The 16,517-nt window shown below is 42.4% G+C and overlaps 1 long non-coding RNA gene across 1 annotated transcript in view; it reads left to right on the plus strand.

The window, feature by feature from the left end:
- Window positions 1–1,857: 1,857 nt before the first annotated feature.
- LOC138848995 (uncharacterized) overlaps window positions 1,858–16,517 on the plus strand; it is a 29,953-nt gene continuing 15,293 nt past the window's right edge. Inside the window, exon 1 of the long non-coding RNA XR_011387290.1 lies at window positions 1,858–2,066. This is a non-coding gene — a long non-coding RNA (uncharacterized lncRNA). The remainder of the gene's footprint in view (window positions 2,067–16,517) is intronic.

Below are 16,517 nucleotides of genomic sequence, written 5' to 3' on the forward strand. Positions count from 1 at the left end.
ACCACAGACGCTGCTGGCCCTAAGATGAAGAAGCCCACCTCTGCTCTGCTTCCAAAGTATTGGCTGCTGTTGAGGGGCCGAGGCTGGGGTCATTGTTCACATTGCAGGCATGACTGTAAATTTCCTTTTAGAGATGCCGCCCACTCTGTAATAACTTCCTATTTGGACTACCTCTCTCCTGCCAGGTAATGGGAGTTAACATGATGCCTTCCCTAAGGAGATTTACATCTCCTTCATAGCTCAATATTTGCAGGCTATTAATGAAGCAGTAATATCTCTTTGCCCCATTGTGCCTAATGCCTACACAATATTAGGAGAAATACCCCTAGGATTAAATGGTTTCAAGTCATAGATCTTAAAGATCTTAGACTTTTTCTGCATTCCTATAGATAACCCCTGTCAGTTCCTATTTGCCTTTTTTTTTTTAAAGATTTAATTTATTTATTTAAGAAGTAGATGCATAGGGAGAGAAGAGACAGAGAGAAAGGTCTTCCTTCCATTGGTTCACTCCCCAGATGACCGCAACGACTGGAGCTGTGCCTATCTGAAGCCAGGAGCCAGGAGCTTCCTCTTGGTCTCCCATGCAGGTGCAGGGGCTCAAGCACTAGGGCCATCCTCTACCACTTTCCCAGCCATAGCAGAGTAGAAGAATAACAGCCGGGACTAGAACCAGCACCCACATGGGATGCCAGCGCTGAGGGCAGAGGATTAACCTACTGTGCCATAGCGCCGGCCCCCTGCCTTTATTTAAAAAAATTTTTTTTTGAAAGAGTTACAGAGAGAGATGAGGGGGAGAGATAGAGACAGAGAGATCTTCTATCCATTGGTCCACTTCCAGATAGCTGCCACAGCCAGCACTGGATCAGGCTGAAGCCAAGAACCAGGAGCATCATCTGGGCCTCCCACACAGGTGGCAGGGACCCAAACACTTGGGCCATCTTCTGCTGATTTTTACAGGCCATTAGCATGGAGCTTGATAGGAAGTTGAGCAGCCAGGACATGAATCATTGTCCATATGGGATGCTAGTGTCGCAGGTGGTAGCTTTACCAGCTACACCACAATGCTGGGCTCCCCTATTTGCCTTTAAATGAGTTAATAGACCTGCCTTAAAATAACAGCTAACGGCCCGTCTTGCTACAAGGAATCAGAAACATCCCAGATTTACTTGGGTAGACCCTCACTGAAGACTTAAAGGACCGGTCTTGTGAGGGAGGTGGGAAAACGATACAGTGTTGTACATGACTTGCTCATCCATTCCCCAATGCAAGACTTTAGCTTTGAGCATTCAAATACCCTTGACTTTCTAGCAGAGGGTAGCTACCAGGTATTCAAGAGAAAGCCCAGCTAGTCCACCAGGACGTTAACTGTTTAGGGTTCATCCTCACCTCTGGGAAACAAAGACTAGACCCAGTGAGGATAGAGGGCATGCAGCAACACTGATTCCTACAACTTTAAGTCAACTCTAACATTTCTAGGACTACATATGGGGAAATAGCAATGCTCCTGCATTAGGCTCTTAAGAGCAAGCTTAGAGAAGGCCCCACTCCTTAGGGAAAGAGAATAAAACACAGCCTTCACCCAGTCAAAGTCTGTCATGACTGGGGCCCCACTGCTAAGCCCAGTCCTTCAAAATAGGCAGCCACTGGGCATGCTAAGTGCTGCCCAAGGGGGCATCTGTGGCCATTCTGCAAAAATGTTTTTTTGGTCAATCAAACTGGACAGATACAAAACCAAGTTCATTTCTTGGACAAGGCCAGACAACTCCAGGAGCAGGCTGAACAAGGCTGAAATTTTTGGCTCAACATCTGTTCATGGAAATCCTGGCCATTGCCCCTCCTTGGCCCTAGAACTTCCTTACTGTTACTTGTTCTCTTTATGTCTTGAGTCTTCAATGCTTTCATTTTACCTCTAACAGAATAAAAGCTGTCCAGTTCCAGGTGGTCATGAGGCAGGGCTTCCAGCCTATCCCACAGGACGATATGACCAGTCCTCTGGGCCATGCAGGACAACCTTTTTCAAGCTCACCCTCAAATACCATAGGACAGAAATCAAGGCAAGAATACTTGTAAGTACCTCTACTCCCAAATGCCAGCCTTGGGAAAATGCAGAAGTCAGACCTTCCCCTGGTTTACTCCTATAATATCAGGGTAAATTCTCTTGGCAGGGGAAATCTTAGTTAGGCAGATAGAGATTAGCCTATGTGTGTGAGAGGGGCCTAAGGAAAACAAAGCACCTGCAGAAAGGAATGTAGCAGCCTCTAGCAGTCTTGAAAATATGCCTTTGAAGCAACCCAGTGTTTTATGCTACAAAGTCCTGCTCATGCCCCAAAAACTTTATAGATGGTCCCAGGCTTCCTATCAAGGAAAGCACCCCAGGAGAATCCTCTCTGCCCAGCACCAAATGGGCTATCCAGTGTGATAACAGGCAGTATAACCTCAAGAGGAATTTCACCAATTTCACACCCAGCAAACCCTGCATTCAGGAGAAGAGGGTAGAGGGATGGAGAAATGGCAGGAGATGTGTACCCCATTCCCTTGTCAGCCCCAGTTTAAATGCAGATTGTGAGCTCAGTTCTTTGCTGAGATGCCCACCTGCCCTGGCAGGTGTATTCTCTCCGTTAAACTATGTGCCCATTAAACCCCAGTCTGAATGGGCACTCATTTTCTGATTCTATCTGGAGTGGTGCCCATTTGTTCTGATGGATACCTTACCCCATTAAACCTTGCTGCTTTGCTTCCCACTATCCTCTGCCTCACTCCTGAATTCTTTGTTGTGCAAAGAAGAGATTCTTCTTTAGCTGCTCTTCAGTTTATTTAGCCTCGTACTTGTTAGGATGCACTGGGTGACTTCTAAGCTCCTGATATGCCAGACCACAGCTTACAAGTCTAAAGGGTTGTTTAAAATACAGTTGCTTCGGGCCGGCGCCGCGGCTCACTAGGCTAATCCTCCGCCTAGCGGCGCCGGCACACCGGGTTCTAGTCCCGGTCGGGGCGCCGGATTCTGTCCCGGTTGTCCCTCTTCCAAGCCAGCCCTCTGCTGTGGCCAGGGAGTGCAGTGGAGGATGGCCCAGGTGCTTGGGCCCTGCACTCCATGGGAGACCAGGAAAAGCACCTGGCTCCTGGCTCCTGCCATCGGATCAGCGCGGTGCGCCGGCCGCAGCGCGCCGGCCGCGGTGGCCATTGGAGGGTGAACCAACAGCAAAAGGAAGACCTTTCTCTCTGTCTCTCTCTCTCACTGTCCACTCTGCCTGTCAAAAAAAAAAAATAAATAAAATAAAATACAGTTGCTTCTTCAACTTTCTACTGGATAAGTCATGTGGTAAACATGCTATGTTTATTTCCCTCCTGGACAAACTGATGTCAGGGGATAGGAAGAGAAACCCCAGAAAGCTTAGGTCCCCTAAATGAAGTTGATAACTACTTCAATTCTTTATTGTTATATAACAATAACTTAGTCTGGAAGTCACAGCATTTTTACCACCCTACTCACATCAATCTGTTGGTTGATGCAGACACAATCTCACCCAGATTCTAGGGAAGGGGACACAGGCTTCACCTTTCAATGGGAGGTGTGCCAAAGAATTTGTGGTCATGCATTTTTTTTAATTAAACAAGGTTTAATTATTTTTTTTTATCTTTTATTTAATGAATATAAATTTCCAAAGTACGACTCATGGGTTACAATGGCTTCCCCCCCCATAACAAGGTTTAATTATTTATTTGAAAGTCAAGTTATACAGAGAGAGGGAGAGATAGGAGAGGGGGAATATCTTCCATCCACTGGTTTACTCCCCAGATGGCTGCAATGGCCAGGGCTGGGCCAGGCTGAAGCCAGGAGCCAAGAACTACTTTCAGTCTCCCACATGGGTAGCAGGGGTGCAAGTATTTAGTCAACTTGTGATGTTTTTCTCAGGCCATCAGCAGAGGATTGGAAAGGAATTGGAGCAACTGGGACACAAACTGGTGCCCATATTGGAAGCCAGCAATTCAGGCAGTGGCTTTGCTTGCTGCACACAATGCTGGCCACAGGTGGTCATGCTTTCCAAGTGCTGCTGACACCTGGAACTCCATACAGGCTCTGGTGTCGCCCTGGGTTTTACTTTTCTCTGCAATTCCAAGTGGGGAAGAGGCTTTGTGCAGGAGGAACAAACAGAAAGGGATGAGACTGCCTTTTTGGTGTCTAAAGTTGGCAGTAGAGGGCTGGGGATTGCCAGATTGGCTTTTTTTATTTCCAGTTCTTTGCAGCTGCAACCTGGGTATATAGGGTAGGCACTGCATCAGCTGCCAATCTCCTCTTTCTAGGCTAGAGAGGACTGACTAGTATCCCCCTAAAATTCACATCTGCCCAGATCCTCAGAATGTGACCTTGTGTGGAAATAGGGTTTTTGCAGTTAAGGGTCCTGAAATAAAAATCATCCTTGATTTGGGGTTGTCCTAAATGCAGTCACTGATGTATTTAAAAGAAGAGGCGATGACACAGAGAAGACACTGTGTGAAGATGGAGGCAAAGGTTGGAGTTTTGCTGCCACGAACAAGAGAACAGCCAGAGCCACCAGAAACTGTAAAAGGCCAGGGCTGATGCTTCTCCCGGGACCGTGAAGGGAGCATGACCCTGCCGACACCTTGATTCTTGGCTCTGGCCTCCAGAACTAAGAGACATTACATACTTGTTTTGTTTGCCACCCAGCTTGCCATGGCTGCCCTAGGAAACTGATCCATAGGGCAAATGAGGAAAACCCAGGGAGGACTAGGCTTCTCTGGGCCCCTACAAATATCAAGGGCTTTGCAGTTGTGGTACTGCTGACATTTGGGGCTAGATAATTCCTCTTAGGTGGCACTGGCTCTCCTGTGCTCTGTGGGATGTTTTGCAGTGTGCCTGGCCTCTATCCTTGAGATGCCTCCTGCACCCCCATGCCAGCTGCCTCACCAAAAATGTCTCTAGCATTGCCAAATGTCCCATGGCGGGCAAAAGAACTCCCTGGTTGAGAAGCACTGTAAGACACAGATAAGACCCGGCTCCTCTTCCAATCCAGCTCCCTGCTGATGGCCTGGGAAAGCAGTGGAAGATGGCCCAAGTGCTTGCACCCTTGCACCTGTGTGGGAGACCTGGAAGAAGCTCTTGGCTCCTGGCTTTGGATCAGCCCAGTTTCAGCCATTGTGACTTTTTGGGGAGTGAGCAAGCAGATAAAAGACCTCTCTTTCTTTGTCTCTCTCTCTCTGTCTGTAACTCTGCCTCTCAAATAAATAAATAAATAAAGTTTTAAAAAAGAAAACACAGAAATCAGTTTCATGGGGTCATAGTTACTGTAACTGGGACAGGGAGTCACACACACCCTGGACCTAACATAGTTGTTTGGGGCGTGCATGTGGAGAGAGAGCTGGGAGACAGGAGGGAGAAACACCAAGTGGTGGGCTGGCCTAATTCCTTAGAGGCCCCATAGCACTTTGGAAGGCGACAGCCTGGTTAAAACAGGATTTATATTTCCATTGATTTTTTTGTCCCTGTAGTCTTGACATCATTTGTTTTCTTTCTTTAAAAGTCAACTCATTAATCGTCCAGGTGCAGCCAACTTTTTTTATTTGCAGTGACAGCAGTGGCTAATGTCCGGCAAATGGGAACCTCAGATAAGCCTAGCCTTCGCTGGGGCTCCCATCATATCCCTAACATTTCAGTACAAGCCAGGGAGAGGAGAGATGTCCAGACAGGCCATGGGAGAGGGAAGCAGACACCCGCCAGAGCTCCCAAAATCCAGAACAGGGCTGTTTGTTTTCTTGTTCTTTCCTCCAGCCTTAGCTATTTGGGTGGGGAAGCCATGCATGGAAATGAGTCAGCAGGGGTGAAAGCAAACCCCTCTCTCATGTCCCCAACCTGCTGCCTGGCAGGACTGGCACATCTCTGCCCTTCCTCAGGAAAACAGTGTCCAGGCAATAATAAAGCAACGTTTCATACGTGTGGGAGAACTCACAAGGCCCTCTGTGGTTCTGCCCTTACAGCTGGGCTGAGGGGTTCCTGTTCGGGGCCCCGGACATCTCTCTCTCTCTCTCTCTAACACACACACACACACTCATACAGAAATACATCCATGCTTTTTTTTTTTTTTTTTTGCGGAGTGATAAGGCTTTATTGGGGATAGGCCATCAGTCAGGATGGAAGGGACAGAGAGAGAGCACCCAGCCGCTTGGACTGGGGGAGAGCAAGTTTACATGGTTGAGTGGAGAGAATACACCTGGGCAGGCCAGGCGGGCAGCTCAGCAGAGAGCAGAGGGCTGAGTGCCCATACTGTCTTTTTTTTTTTTTTTTTTGACAGGCAGAGTTAGACAGAAAGAGAGAAAGGTCTTCCTTCTGTTGGTTCATCCTCCAAATGGCTACCATGGCCAGCGCGCTGCGCCAATCTGAAGCCAGGAGCCAGGTGCTTCTCCTGGTCTCCCATGCGGGTGCAGGGCCCAAGCACTTGGGCCGTCCTCCACTGCCTTCCCGGGCCACAGCAGAGAGCTGGACTGGAAGAGGAGCAACCAGGACAGAACTGGCGCCCCAACCGGGACTAGAACTCTGGGTGCTGGCGCCGCAGGCGGAGGATTAGCCTAGTGAGCCATGGCGCCTGTCCCCATACTGTCTTATATACAAATTACACACACTCATTCTCTCTCACACATCCACAAATACAGAACTCATACAAGCCCTCACATTCCCCCCCCCACTCATGTATGCAAGTCTTACAGCCTCACACAACACTTTCTCACACACACACTGACACTCCCCTACCCCTTCCATAATACACACTCACATGCACTCTCACACTCACACACACATACTAGATTTGTTAATAAACATATGAACACATCAGTCATTAAGGTCCCACAGCCTCAGCAACCGTTGTCAAGACAGGCATGGCTGAGGCTCAGGGAGAAGCTTTCCTCTACCTCTTGCCAATTGAGCTGGAAACCCAAGCTGGGGGAGTGAAAGCCATGTGGAGCCATGGCCTGGGTCACAGAGCACTTCCCAGGGCAGGCAGAGCTCCAGCAATGAAACAGCTCAGGAAAGAGGAAAGAAACAAAAAGCTGTCTGGGGCAGGCATTGTGGAGTGGGGAAAGCTGCTGCCTGTGACACCAGTACCCAATATGGGTACCAGTTTGTGACCCAGCTGCTCTCTCTCTGATCTGGCTCCCCGCTAATGACCTGGGGAAAGCAGTGGAAGTACCTGAGCCCCTACCACCCATTTGGGAGACCCAGATGAAACTCCTGGCTCCTGGCTTCAGTTTGGCCCAGTGCTGGCCATTGTGGCCATCTGGGGAGTGAGCCAATGGATAGAAGATTTGCTGGAAACACACCTCACCAACAAAGAGATGCACAGGCTGAAAGTGGAAGGGTAGAAAAATATATTCTATGCTAATGGAAAGCAAACACGAGCAGGAGTAGCCAGCCTAGTATAGACCTTAACAGAAAAACTGTTAAAGAGACAAAGAAGGGAATTATGTAATGATAAAGGGATCAATTCAACAGGAAAATGTGACTTTAGTAAATGTATACACATCCAATGTCAGGGCGCCTGGCAACTTAAAATAAATGTTAGTGGATCTAAAGGGAGACATAGGCTCCAATACAATAAAAATGGGCAACTTCAGTAACTCATTTTATCAATGGACAAATCAACTAAACAAAAACAATCAACTAAGAAACAATAGAGATAATCTACCCTATGGGCCAAATGGATGTAATTGATATCTACAGAACATTTCATTCCACATTGCAGATTACATATTCTTCTCATCAGTACATGGAACTTTCTCTAGGATAGACCATCTGCTAGGCCATAAGGCAAGTCTTAACAAATTCAAAAAATTTGAAATCATATCATGTATCTTTTCTGACAACAATGGAATGAAGCTAGAAATTAACAAGTTAAGAAACTCTAGAAAATATGCAAACACATGGAGACTGAACAACATGCTTCTGAATGAACAGTGGGTCACAGAAGAAATCAAAAGGGAAATTAAAAAAATTCCTAGAAATGAATGAAGATGACAACTCAACATATCAAAACTTATGGGATACAGTAAAAGCAATCATAAGAAGAAAGTTTATAGCCATTACTGCCTACATCAAGAAATTGGAAAGGCATCAAATAAATGATTTAACAATGTATCTCAAGGACCTAGAAAGACAACAACAAACCAAACTCCAAATTAGTAGGAGGAAAGAAATAATGAAAATTAGAGATGAAATAAACAAAACTGAAGCAAAATAAAAGATACAAAAGATGAGTGAAATGAAGAGCTGGTTTTCTGAAAAAATAAACAAAATTGACACACTATTGGCTCAACTAATCAAAAAAAGGGAGAAGACCCAAATTAATAAAATCAGAGAGGAAAAAGGATATAAAGGATATAAAAAGGCTGAAAAAAGTATGTTATAACAGATACTACAGAAATAAAAAGAATCATCAGGAATTTCTACAATAAGCTTATGCCAACAAATTGGAAAATCTAGAAGAAATGGATAGATTTCTGGACACACACAAGCTACAAAACTGAGTCATGAAGACATAGAAAATCTAAACAGACTAATAACCAAGACGGAGACTGAAGCAGTAATAAAGACCCTCCCTGCAAAGAAAAGCCCAGGACCAGATGCCTTCACAATTGAATTCTAAATTCTCAAGAAGAGCTAATCCCAATTCTTCTCAAAGTATTCACAAATAACTGAAATGGGGGGGGGGATCCTCTCAAATTCCTTCTATGAGGCCAAAATCACTTTAATTCCAAAACCATAAAAAGATACAACAAATTAAGAGAACTATTGACTGATATCCCTGACGAATATAAATGCAAAAGTCCTCAATAAAATACTAGCTAATTGAATCCAACAACAATTCAGAAATAACATTCATCAGGTCCAAGTGGGATTTATTGCAGGGCAGAGGGATACTTCAACATTCACAAATCAATAAATGTGGTATATCACATTAACAAATTGAAGAATAAAAACCATATAATTACATATTATATGTAATTACATACATATCAATAGATGCAGAGAAAGCATTTTATAAAATAAAACATCCTTTCGTAATAAAAACTTTAAGTAAATTGGGTACAAAAGGAATATTCCTCAACACAATCAAGACATTATATGACAAATCAACAGCCAGAATCATATTGAATGGGGAAAAGTTGGAAGCATTTCCACTTTCACTACTGCTATTCAATCTAGTTCTGGAAATTTTAGCCAGAACCAAAAAAGAAAAAAAAATCAAAGGGGTACAATTTGGAAATAAGAAAGTTAAATTTTCCCAGTTTGCAGATGAGATCAAAAGACTCCACCAAGAGGCTATTGGAACTTACAACAGAGTTTGGTAAAATTGCAGCAGCACATAAAAATTAATAGCCTTTGTATACACACAAACAGTGCTATGGCTGAGAAAGAACTTGTAAGATTAATCCCATTTACAATAGCTACAAAAAAATACCTTAGAATAAATTTAAGCAAGGATGTGAAAGATCTCTGCAATGAAAATTACAAAACATTAAAGAAAGAAATAGAGAAGACACACAAAAAAAGAAAAAAATCTTCCATGTTTGTGGATTAAAAGAATTAATATCATCCGAATGTCCACACTACCCAAAGCAATTTACAGATTCAATACAATCCAATTCTAAATACCAAGGACATTCTTCTCAGATCTAGATAAATTAATCTTTTTCAAAAAGATGTACTTATTTATTTATTTGAAAGTCAGAGTTACACAGAGAGGAGAGGCAGAGAGAGAGAGGTCTTCCATCCACTGGTTCACTCCCCAGTTGGCCACAATGGCCAGAGCTGTGCCAATCTGAAGCCAGGAGCCAAGGTCTTCTTCCAGGTCTCCCACGCGGGTGCAGGGACCCAAGGACTTGGGCCATCTTCTACTGCTTGCCCAGGCCATAGCAGAGAGCTGGATCCAAAAAGGAGCAGCTGGGACTCAAACCAGCACCCCTATGGGATGCTGGCACTGCAGGCAGCAGCTTTACCCGCTACACCACAGTGCTGGCCTCTAGAATAAATAAGTCATAAAAAAACAAACAGACCTGTCAACTCCTCTTATCAAATAGCATGAATACCGTAGACACAGGCATCACAAGGTAGCCAGCCCATCCATTTCTTGCTTGCCTTAAAGTTCTGTTTCTGGCTGGGTGTGCCCTTTTTCCTGCAATGATCACTATAATCTATTACAAGCACAGTTCTGACATGAGAGATGATCTCAGAAGGGCAACTTGGTCTACAATGCTGGTTTTCCATATTTTATAAAGAAGAGATGGCCTTAAATACAGGCTTACCCTCTGCTCATCTTTCTTTTGTGTTATTGTCTAGTGAGCTGGACATTTATTTGTCTTATTTTTTTCTTTCTCTCTGCTGCATTCTGGATAATTTCTTTAGAACTCCAGTTCTAAATTCTCTAATTCTCACCTTATCTCCATTAAGCCACTTTTCAATTGGCTTTAGTTATTTAAATTATGTTAACTTTTGGGGCCAGCACTGTGGCATACCGGGTAAAGCTGCCACTGGCATCCCAAATGGGCACTGGTTTGAGTCCTGGCTGCTCCACTTCCAATCCAGTTCTCTGCCATGGCCTGGAAAAGCACTGGAAGATGGCCCAAGTGCGTAGGCCCCTGCACCTGCATGGGAGACCTGGAAAAAGTTTCTGGTTTGGATTGGCCCAGCTCCGGCCATTGCAACCATTTGGGGATTGAACCACCAGATGGAAGACATCTCTCTCTCTCTCTCTCTCTGTCTCTCTGTAACTCTGCTTTTCAAATAAATGTCTTAAAAATTATATTAGAGTTTATATTTAGGAGATCTACTTGGATCTCTTATATATGTGAACATTTTTTAAAGATGGCATGATCCTATATATAGATCTTATTCCATGTTTTGTTTTAAATAATTTAAGAATTTCAAATATTTGTTTGAAATTTTTATTTCATAATAGCAACATCTGATGATTTTTTGCACCTAACTTTCCTGTTTATATTTTCTGTGGACTCTTATTCATAGTGGATTATTTCTTTTTTTTTAACTTTTATTTAATGAATATAAATTTCCAAAGTACAGAATATTGAATACAATGACTTCCCCCCCATAACGTCCCTCCAACCCGCAACCCTCCCCTTATCTACTCCCTCTCCCCTTCCATTCACATCAAGATTCATTTTCAATTCTCTTTATATACAAAAGATTAGTTTAGCATACATTAAGTAAAGATTTCAACAGTTTGCTCCCACACAGAAACATAAAGTGAAAAATACTGTTTGAGTACTAGTTATAGCATTAGATCTCAATGTACAGCACACTAAGGACAAAGATCCTACATGAGGAGTAAGTGCACAGTGACTCCTGTTGTTGACTTAACAAATTGACACTCTTGTTTATGGCATCAGTAATCACCCTAGGCTCTTGTCATGAGCTGCCAAGGCTATGGAAGCCCCCTGAGTTCACTGACTCTGATCATTTTTAGACAAGGCCATGGTCAAAGTGGAAGTTCTCTCCTCCCTTCAGAGAAAGGTACCTCGTTCTTTGATGACCCATTCTTTCATAGTGGATTATTTCTTACACATTATATAACTTGATTGTGAATTCACCTCATTTGGAATTCTTTAAGCACTGACCTAAGATGAGTATTCTAAGAAATATTTGTGTTTGCCTCTATCCTTCGACTGGGGGTGCTAAAGACATGATTTCCTTTTATTTTAAAAAAATTATTTTTATTTTTTTTTTATTTTTTTAACTTTTATTTAATGAATATAAATTTCCAAAGTACAGCTTATGGATTACAATGGCTTCCCCCCCATACCGTCCCTCCCACCCACAACCCTCCCCTTTCCCACTCCCTCTCCCCTTCCATTCACATCAAGATTCATTTTCGATAATCTTAATATACAGAAGATCAGCTTAGTATACATTAAGTAAGGATTTCAACAGTTTGCTCCCACACAGAAACATAAAGTGAAAAATAATAGATGAATTTTTTTTAAATGATGATGAAATCAGATCAGACCTATTGTCATGTTTAATCCCAGTGAGAGTCAAGTTGGGAGTTGATAATTTCTTTCTTTCTTTCTTTCTTTCTTTCTTTCTTTCTTTCTTTCTTTCTTTCTTTCTTTCTTTCTTTCTTTCTTTTTTTTTTTTTTTTTACAGAGGATCAGTTTAGTATGCATTAAGTAAAGATTTCAACAGTTTGCACCCCCATAGAAACACAAAGTGAAATATATTGTTTGAGTACTCGTTATAGCATTAAGCCTCAATGCACAGCACATTAAGGACAGAGATCCTACATGAGGAGTAAGTGCACAGTGACTCCTGTTGTTGACTTTACCAATTGACACTCCTGTCTATGGCATCAGTAATCTCCCTATGCTCCAGTCATGAGTTTCCAAGGCTATGGAAGCCCTCTGAGTTCTCCGATTCTTATCTTGTTTAGACAAGGTCATAGTCAAAGTGGAGGTTCTCTCCTCCCTTCAGAGAAAGGTACCTCCTTCTTTGAAGACCTGTTCTTTCCACTGAGATCTCACTCACAGAGATCTTTTGCCAGAGTGTCTTGGCTTTCCATGCCTGAAATACTCTCATGGGCTTTTCAGCCAGATCCGAATGCCTTTAGGGCTGATTCTGAGGCCAGAGTGCTATTTAGGACATCTGCCATTCTATGAGTCTGCTGAGTATCTCACTTCCCATGTTGGATCACTCTCCCCTTTATTTATTCTATCGGTTAGTGTTAGCAGGTACTAGACTTGTTTATGTGCTCCCTTTGACTCTTAGTCCTTTCATTATGATCAATTGTGAACTGAAATTGATCACTTGGACTAGTGAGATGGCATTGGTACATGCCACCTTGATGGGATTAAATTGGAGTCCCCTGGTATGTTTCTAACTCTACCATTTGGGGCAAGTCAGCTTGAGCATGTCCCAAATTATATATCTCTTCCCTCTCTTATTCCCACTCTTATGTTTAACAGGGATCACATTTCAGTTAATTTTTAACACTTAAGAATAACTGTGTATTAATTACAGAATTAAACCAGTCATATTAAGTAGAACAGACAAAAAAACTATTAAGAGGGATAATGTATTAAGTTGTTCATTAACAGTCAGGGCTATGCTGATCAAGTCACCGTTTCCCATAGTGTCCATTTCACTTCAGGAGGTTTCCTTTTTGGTGTTCAGTCAGTTGTCACCGATCAGGGAGAACATATGGTATTTGTCCCTTTGGGATGGGCTTATTTCACTCAGCATGATGTGTTCCAGATTCCTCCATTTTGTTGCAAATGACTGGATTTCGTTGTTTCTTACTGCGGTATAGTATTCTAAAGAGTACATATCCCATAATTTCTTTATCCAGTCTACCGTTGATGGGCATTTAGGTTGGTTCCAGGTCTTAGCTATTGTGAATTGAGCTGCAATAAACATTAGGCTGCAGACCGCTTTTTTGTTTGCCAATTTAAATTCCTTTGGGTAAATTCCAAGGAGTGGGATGGCTGGGTCGAACGGTAGGGTTATCTTCAGGTTTCTGAGGAATCTCCAGACTGACTTCCATAGTGGCTTGACCAGTTTGCATTCCCACCAACAGTGGGTTAGTGTCCCTTTTCCCCCACATCCTCGCCAGCATCTGTTGTTGGTAGATTTCTGCATGTGAGCCATTCTAACCGGGGTGAGGTGAAACCTCATTGTGGTTTTGATTTGCATTTCCCTGATTGCTAATGACCTTGAACATTTTTTCATGTGCCTGTTGGCCATTTGGATTTCCTCTTTTGAAAAATGTCTATTGAGGTCCTTGGCCCATCTCTTAATTGGGTTGTTGGTTTTGTTTTTGTGGAGTTTCTTGATCTCTTTGTAGATTCTGGTTATTAACCCTTTATCTGTTGCATAGTTTGCAAATATTTTTTCCCATTCTGTCGGTTGTCTCTTCACTCTCCTGACTGTTTCTTTTGCAGTACAGAAACTTCTCAATTTGATGCAATCCCAATAGTTGATTTTGGCTTTGACTGCCTGTGCCTCCCGGGTCTTTTCCAGAAATTCTTTGCCTGTGCCAATATCTTGAAGGGTTTCTCCAATGTTCTCTAGTAACTTGATGGTGTCAGGTCGTAGATTTAGGTCTTTAATCCATGTTGAGTGGATTTTTGTGTAAGTTGTAAGGTAGGGGTCTTGCTTCATGATTCTGCACGTGGAAATCGTTTTCCCAGCACCATTTATTGAATAGACTGTCCTTGCTCCAGGAATTAGTTTTAGATCCTTGATCAAATATAAGTTGGCTGTAGATGTTTGGGTTGATTTCTGGTGTTTCAATTCTGTTCCATTGGTCTATCCATCTGTTTCTGTACCAGTACCATGCTGTTTTGATTACAACTGCCCTGTAGTATGTCCTGAAATCTGGTATTGTGATGCCTCCGGCTTTGTTTTTGTTGTACAAGATTGCTTTAGCTATGTTCTCCCTGATCGGTGACAACTGACTGAACACCAAAAAGGAAACCTCCTGAAGTGAAATGGACACTATGGGAAACGGTGACTTGATCAGCATAGCCCTGACTGTTAATGAACAACTTAATACATTATCCCTCTTTGTAGTTTTTTTTGTCTGTTCTACTTAATATGACTGGTTTAATTCTGTAATTAATACACAGTTATTCTTAAGTGTTGAAATTTAACTGAAATGTGATCCCTGTTAAACATAAGAGTAGGAATAAGAGAGGGAAGAGATATATAATTTGGGACATGCTCAAGCTGACTTGCCCCAAATGGTAGAGTTAGAAACATACCAGGGGACTCCAATTTAATCCCATCAAGGTGGCATGTACCAATGCCATCTCACTAGTCCAAGTGATCAATTTCAGTTCACAATTGATCATAATGAAAGGACTAAGAGTCAAAGGGAGCACATAAACAAGTCTAGTACCTGCTAACACTAACCGATAGAATAAATAAAGGGGAGAGTGATCCAACATGGGAAGTGAGATACTCAGCAGACTCATAGAATGGCAGATGTCCTAAATAGCACTCTGGCCTCAGAATCAGCCCTAAAGGCATTCGGATCTGGCTGAAAAGCCCATGAGAGTATTTCAGGCATGGAAAGCCAAGACACTCTGGCAAAAGATCTCTGTGAGTGAGATCTCAGTGGAAAGAACAGGTCTTCAAAGAAGGAGGTACCTTTCTCTGAAGGGAGGAGAGAACCTCCACTTTGACTATGACCTTGTCTAAACAAGATAAGAATCGGAGAACTCAGAGGGCTTCCATAGCCTTGGAAACTCATGACTGGAGCATAGGGAGATTACTGATGCCATAGACAGGAGTGTCAATTGGTAAAGTCAACAACAGGAGTCACTGTGCACTTACTCCTCATGTAGGATCTCTGTCCTTAATGTGCTGTGCATTGAGGCTTAATGCTACAACGAGTACTCAAACAATATATTTCACTTTGTGTTTCTATGGGGGTGCAAACTGTTGAAATCTTTACTTAATGCATGCTAAACTGATCCTCTGTAAAAAAAAAAAAAAAAAAAAAAAAAAAAAAAAAAAAAGAAAGAAAGAAATTATCAACTCCCAACTTGACTCTCACTGGGATTAAACATGACAATAGGTCTGATCTGATTTCATCATCATTTAAAAAAATTCATCTATTATTTTTCACTTTATGTTTCTGTGTGGGAGCAAACTGTTGAAATCCTTACTTAATGTATACTAAGCTGATCTTCTGTATATTAAGATTATCGAAAATGAATCTTGATGTGAATGGAAGGGGAGAGGGAGTGGGAAAGGGGAGGGTTGTGGGTGGGAGGGACGGTATGGGGGGGAAGCCATTGTAATCCATAAATCGTACTTTGGAAATTTATATTCATTAAATAAAAGTTAAAAAAAAAAAAGAAACAAGAATAAAGAAGACAGCATGACACCACCAAAAGAACAAGACACTTCAATACTAGACTGTGAGGTTGAGTACATAAGAGAAATGCAATATATGGGACTTGAAAAATTCATTTATAAGATTACATAGAAGTAATCAAAAGCAAATGCTCGTACTACTGAAATTTGTGCAGGACATGAAAGAAAATTTCTCCCATGAAATTGAGACCTTAAGGAGGAATCAGAATGAAATAAAGAATTCAATAGAACATGAAGTTGAGATATTAAAGAGAAATCAAAATGAAATGAAGAATTCAATAGAACAAATAAAAAATGCAGTGGGGAGCCTTAAAAATAGAATTAGTAGAGCAGAGAGAATATCGGACTTAGAAGACAAAGCACAGGAAAGTATACAGTCGAACCAAACACAAGAAGAGGAAATTAAAAAACTAAAAACCACTGTTGGGAATATAAAGGATAATGCACACACACACACACACACACATACAACATTCGGGTTCTAGAAGTTCCTGAAGGCATGGAGAGAGAGAAAGGATAAGAAGACCTTTTCAGTGAAATAATAGCAGAAAATTTCCCTAGTTTGGAGAAAGTGTGGGGAGCAACTGGGAGCAACTCAGACTAGACTAAGTTACTG

The sequence above is a fragment of the Oryctolagus cuniculus genome, chromosome 3, assembly GCF_964237555.1.
Source record: "Oryctolagus cuniculus chromosome 3, mOryCun1.1, whole genome shotgun sequence".
Taxonomy (NCBI): Eukaryota; Metazoa; Chordata; class Mammalia; order Lagomorpha; family Leporidae; genus Oryctolagus; species Oryctolagus cuniculus.